This window comes from Nelumbo lutea, chromosome 3 (assembly GCF_056320005.1).
Source record: "Nelumbo lutea isolate HS-2025 chromosome 3, American lotus-T2T, whole genome shotgun sequence".
In the NCBI taxonomy this organism is placed as follows: Eukaryota; Viridiplantae; Streptophyta; class Magnoliopsida; order Proteales; family Nelumbonaceae; genus Nelumbo; species Nelumbo lutea.
Window position 1 is genome coordinate 95,591,080 of NC_142686.1, and position 6,643 is coordinate 95,597,722.

Sequence of the window (6,643 nt, forward strand, 5' to 3'; positions counted from 1 at the left end):
AAAATTTGTGGTACAAAGTTTTCCATTGTTTGACTTGGAGAAAAAAACTAAAAACTTCTACCACCTGTTTTTTCATTTTTTTAATAAACCAAAATATTAAATTAAACCAAGAAAAGAAAACAAGAGAGCTCTCATAAAAGGAGAACCAACCCAACACCTCTTCATAAAAGAATAGGGGTGTAAAGGGTCAAATTCAAATTTAATCGGTTGAATTGGATATTTATTGAATCAAATCAGGTTATATATGAATTTGAATCCAATTAGCTATTTGATATGAATAAGATATATGAATTCGATCAATTAGATATTCGAATTACCTGAATTTAATTCGATTATGTTGAATCTCGAATTCAAAATTGGATTTTCAAATTACGTTAACACCCCTGCAAAAGATTTTGCTTGATGAAAATTTGGATCTACACATTGTGGGCAGAAATTCCTGCCAACATTTTGTCTACATATAACATGTGCCCTGGGTGACTTTGAGGCTATGTTTGATTTGAAGGAAAAGGCGGGGAGAGAAAGGGAAGCATAGGGAAACCCCCTTGTATTCATAACTTTTCCTTCCTTTCTCTATCTTTTCCTTCAAACCAAATATAATTTAAATTCATGTTTTACTAATGACCATATAACTGCTCAGTTAAAAATAAAAATAAGATAGAAAAAGCATTTACTTTTTCATCTCCATGCACTCCATTCCCATGTTTCTTTCAACTCATACATTATTGGTCTCACTCTCACCTCCAAGAGCGCCACCAAACATATAGTTATTGTTGTTGGACCAGAGTTCCTCTAGAAAGTGGCAGTGAAATTTTCCCAGGTTTTCTCCTTCCCCCTTGACATCAAAATCACCATACAAGTGGGCGAGAGAGAGAGAGATTTAATTCTTGGCTTACCAAACGATGGAAAAACGGAAGCAATTCTAAGGGTGGGCCTATCTTGGTTTCAAGTTGATGAAAATGAAAGGGTCTAAAATACAAATAAGAATGGCAAACTTTTAGCGTGCTACATATGGAGGGATGGTGATAGGGGTTGAACCACCCCAATTGAACCGCCACATGGACATTGACAAGGAAGACATCTAGCTGAGTAGTGAAGCGCAATCGACATGGAGAATGGTAATGTGGCATGCACGTTACTACCTACCACAAAAAAGAATAACGGTGCATGTTGCATAATATGGGCAAAGAGGGATACATAGCGAACACCGATTGAAGCCCAAATTCCTTCACCCTTCGCTTCAACTCTCACATGGAGTGGAATGAATCCTTGGAACCTCGATTGAAGGCAACCTTGGGACACAACATGCGTCCACAAAGTGAGGGGTACAATGGTACTCCTATGTAGGTACTAAAGGGCACGCCACCAACTAGCTCCCCTACTCTCTAGCTCACTTGCTTTTTCAACCTCCCCATTCTCTTCAATGACTTGAGCCATCAGAGTGCTCCTCCCTGGAGAACTACCTTAAGGATTTTGACCTTTTGTGTTCACAAGTCGTTAGATCCAATTCAGCTTGTCCAACTCATTAGGACACTTTACCCGTTACTTTTCCACCTCAACTTGGATAGCATTAGATTGGCGTTGTGCGTGGAAAATAACACAAAAAGCCTCTAGTTTCCCCTTCTCACCATTTCCAATGGTAATGCCTCCCAAAATCCTCTTTGACTACTCTTGCAACAACTCTCCTTCCAGGGGCACCCACACTAGGTATGTCTCACCACCATGCGAGCTCCAAAACCAGTCAACCCTGTAGGAGCAACATCAACTCCCTCCGCCAACAAGCCAAGGACTTCGTTGCCACACTTCAAGCACCTATGCAACATGGCCCAGCACCCTTGGTTCCTCCTACTATCAACCTTGTGCAGATAACATGCCCCCTCCACCAACTAGTCTTCGAGTCCAAGACCACAAAGGGCACGAGGAAGAGCCCTAGCCTAATGTAAAACCAGAATGAGCATCCATTATCACCTCGGTGTTTCGAGAACAACCCCCAAAACCAAGCCTGGAATGCTCATTCACACAATGTCCAATTCTCCAGAGTATGCATTCCTACCAAGGAGCATCTAGGACCTCAAAACAATCAGCGGCAACATGACTCATAGGTGGGGTACAACTCGGTTAAGGATAGGTATAGTTCATCCCCAAAATTGGCCAAGCAAGTCAACCTTGACAGCAAGACCTAAGACATGCACAAGCATCTGAATGAGTTCAAGAGGAGACACCTAGACCACCACACACACCAACCGAAGGAGCCTAGGTCAGTACAGAGCCAATCTTTGTGCAAGACATCATGGGCGAACTCCCCCCAACTGGATTCAAGCTATTGTAGTTTGAAAAGTGTGATGGCACCAGCAACCCCATGGACCACCTTAAGAGGTTCAAAGCCACCATACTCCTATACAAAGCCTCAAATGTGTTGATGTGCAAAGTATTCATTTCCACATTGAATAGGGAAACTCGACAGTTGTACTCTTCACTATCACCTCATTCCATTGTTTCCTAGAGCAAGCTCAAGGACCTCTTCTTTGCCTAATTCATCAACAACCAACAACACTGGAAAGCAACTACCAACCTCATACAACTAAGGTAGTGAAATGATGAGTCCCATTGGGAGCTCTAGGCGAGGTCCAACGCTAAGTCCATTAAGTCCAAACCTAGATTAGTCAGTAGAAGTAGTCACCCTGATGCATGGTTAATAAACCTCTTGGTTCAGCTTTTCTCTTGAGAAGAAAGCCTTATGGAACATGCTCAAACTCCTTATCCATGCACAGAAGTATATCAACACCAATGAGGTATTAGACAATGTATGCCCTTAGCTCCAATCAGGTTGATGTACATTTTGACACTTATTGTAAATTAATAAAGTACATATTTGATTCATGTTATTATGGAATGTTTCTGTGTAATACCCTTAAACTAGACACATATGAGACTCGTGTAAGTTTAGAATCTTCATAGCCGTTGGATAGATTTGGGGAGATTTATCCTGTCAAGGCTGACACTGATGTGCTGCCAAGTTGGTTGGAGTGGCTTGTCTCATTTGCCAGGGTGAGACCTGAGATACATGCAATGTGGGTTTTCCTGAAACCCTTAATCGGACCAAATTCCAGTATTGCCCTAGACCTTGGAGACAAATGGGAAAAACTAGAATGTTACACCAGACCCCTAGACTCAACTATGGTACTGCACTAGGTTTAGGATTAGGCTATCTTTGATATGCCAATCAGTGAGATCCTTAGCGGGGGTCAAAACTTGGGTATGTTGGGACAGTCCAAGAATTCATCTGAGTGGGTGATCATAGTGATAGGATTAGCCCCTTTGTCGGATAAAGCGAATGATCGGGGAAATGCACTCTCTCTGATGGAAACCTAAACTGACAATAGTGGATTTCAAATGTGTTTGAAATTTAGTTTTGCAAAATATATTTATATAGAGATATACTTATATATTATGTTTTCACAAATTGTTTGCAAAAGGTTTTAATTCCCGATATCCATGTGAGTAGAGAGTGCATGTCCTCTCTTATCGGGCAATGTTGGATCATTATGAGCTGAGAGGTTAAGTGTAAGACCACTAAAAATTATACCTGATGGGCTAATCTTGCATCTGCCCACAGTCCTTGGGCATTCATAAAATGACTGGACCCAAGGACCATTTAATGTAAATGTTGGGCCCATTAAGAGCCCATGGTGATTGACTCAGGGGTTCATTGTATTCAGTAGTGAATTCAGCCAGTCCTTGTAACAGAGGCTAGGCTGAACCCATGTGGCTGATGTGTAGATCAATGATAGGGTCCCACGCCATACAAAGAGAGCCAAGCTAGAAGTGAGCCTAAAAGCTTAATGGGCCTAAAACCCATTTCAAAGTGGGTTAATTGGATTAATTAAATATGGGCAAATCTGAGTATGGATCAGTAGATGATGATAAGAGAATAGCTCCTATCCACTTAAAGAGTGTAGTTCCAAATAAAGATTTCGATCAAGAGACTCCTAATCAAATTAGGAGGTCATCTCTTTAAGGCTATAAATAGAAAGCAGGGCGGATCTGAAAAAATACACATATAGACAACACAGAAGACAATTCAGTTTGACTGTTTTTGTCTTCAGTTCTTTTTGTCCTTGCTATTGCCGCCCTACCTTGTTCAATCTCCATTTTCTTGGAACTGATCAAGATTTGATCTTGATATTGTTTCTTGCAAGATGAAACAATTCTAAAGCTGTGCTCACTGCCCCATTCGATTCTTGCTAAAGAATTAAAGGTTCTTGGTGAAGAACTACCTGCTAATCATGTCTCATCCTAACTTGTGTCATCTTCAGTGGAGAGAGGATTTGGTACACTTTGGGCGTAAACACCTACATTGGGAGGAGCAATTTTGCATGGATTATGTATCAGGTGTATTTCTCCCTATTCTTGGTTTCAGATTTGGTCCAATTTGGTTACAAGAACAAACCTTGAAAATGCAATTTTCTAAATTGGGAATACAATTCCCGGATATGAGTAAAAAAATTTTTGAAATTTCACTCAACCTTCCTGTAAGGTTCGGCCATCCATATGATGGATCTCCCATCCCTTCATAAGGCACAAGCAAGCCAAAGAGAGGTCAAAGAAGAGAGGCATGACCAGAAGCACAAGGAGTATGACAACCACCACTCTAACCAAGACAAAGATGTTAGATAGGCATTGGGACTGTAGGTCAAGGAGTCCGCTGCCAACCTTCCAAAAATTTACACCCCTTAATGCAACTCAGGCCAAAATCCACGTGTAAATTAGAGACCAACCCTTCATTAGATAACCCAAAAAGATGAAGTCATAGGAAAACAAGAGGACCCAAGATAAATACTTGGAATTCCATCGAGACCATGACCACACTACGAATGATTGCAAAGACATTTGAAATCATTTCAAAGATCTCGTGCAATGGGGTTACCTCAGTGGGTATATCACCAACTACCAAGACCGATGCAAGAATAACCAAGGCTGTGCTAATGCACTCAATGACCCTGCCCCCACTAAATTCATTACAAATATCTCTGTGGGAGTGGAAGAAGGGGGAGAGCTCCTTGGGTCAAAAGGCCTACACTTGAATGAACCAAAGGGTTGAGCCTAGAAGAGTTCCAAATTGGATGCCCACACCACATCCATTGAGGATGACCTAGATAGAGTCTAGATGCTCTACAATGATGCACTAGTGATCTCAGTCCACATCGTCAACTATGAAGTGTGTCATGTCCTCATCAACACAGGTAACTCAATCAATATCATCTTTAATGAGGCATTTCAAGGAATGAAGATCGGATGAGAGCATTTGTAACCCATCAACACCCCTTTGGTTGGTTTCTCTAGAGACACCACAAAGCCAAAAGGGGAGGGTTACCTTATTGCTCATAGTGGGGGAGTGACCTCAAAAGACCACACTACTCATAGAGTTTCTAGTAGTGAAGGTCCCATTGTCATACAACATCATCCTCGGCCTCCCCGACGTTGAATGCACTGAAGGCTTCAATGTCTGCTTACCACCTCACATTGAAGTTTCCAATTAACCAGAGCATCAGAAGTGTTCAAGGTAATTAGGTCATTGTTCGATAGTGCTATATTGCAACTTTGAAGGGGAAAGTAGTCTTCAGAGAAGCCCTTTTCATCAATGGCCTAGACCTTCGGGACGAGCTCTAGGCACAATGTGATAAATCTACTAAGGATTTAATTCAAGCACTCCTGTTCAACGGTGAATTAGAGAAAACCATCTAAGTAGGTTCCCTACTTGAGGACAATCTCCGTAATAACATCATCTAATTTCTAAAGGCTAATGCTAATATCTTTGCTTAGTTTGTTGTGGATATGCCTAGGATCAACCCCTAGATCATGACCCATTAACTCAACATTGATCTATGCTACCAACTCATACAACAAAAGAAGAGGAGCTTCACCCCAAAGAGGTGGAAAGTAATAAACTAGGAGGTTGACAAACTCCTCACCTTGGACTTCATACGAGAAGTGGAATACCCAAATTGATTAGAAAATGTGGTGATGGTAAAGAAGGCCAATGGAAAGTGAACGATCTATATTGACTTCACTGACCTCAACAAGGCCTGCCTAAAAGATAGTTTCCACCTGTTGAGAATAAACCAGTTTGTTGACTTCACCTTAGGTTATGAGATGCTTAGTTTCATTGATGCATTCTCTAGCTACATTTAGATCCAAATGCTTTTGTCAGACCATGAGAAGATTGGCTTTATCATCAATCAAGGGCTATACTACAGAAAGGTGATTGCCCTTCAACCTAAAGAATGTTGGCGCAACTTATCAATGGATGGTGAATAAAATGTTCAAGGACCAAATTGGCTAAAATGTCAAAGCCTCTACAGATGACTTATTGGTTAAGAGGCTTAAAGCCAAGTAGCACCTAGCCAACCTACAAGAAGTCTTTAGTATTCTCTACCAATTTCAAATAAAGTTAAACATGACCATGTGTTCCTTTGATGTGAGTTCGAGTAAATTCCTAAGACTCATGGTGATTCGAAGGGGAGCTGAGACTAACTCAAAAAAGAATCTAAGCCATCGTAGATATGCCATCTTCTTATCCTTTTTCAAGGCTCTCAAGAAGGCAAAGGGTTTCTAGTGGACCAAAGAGTACAAGCAAGTATTT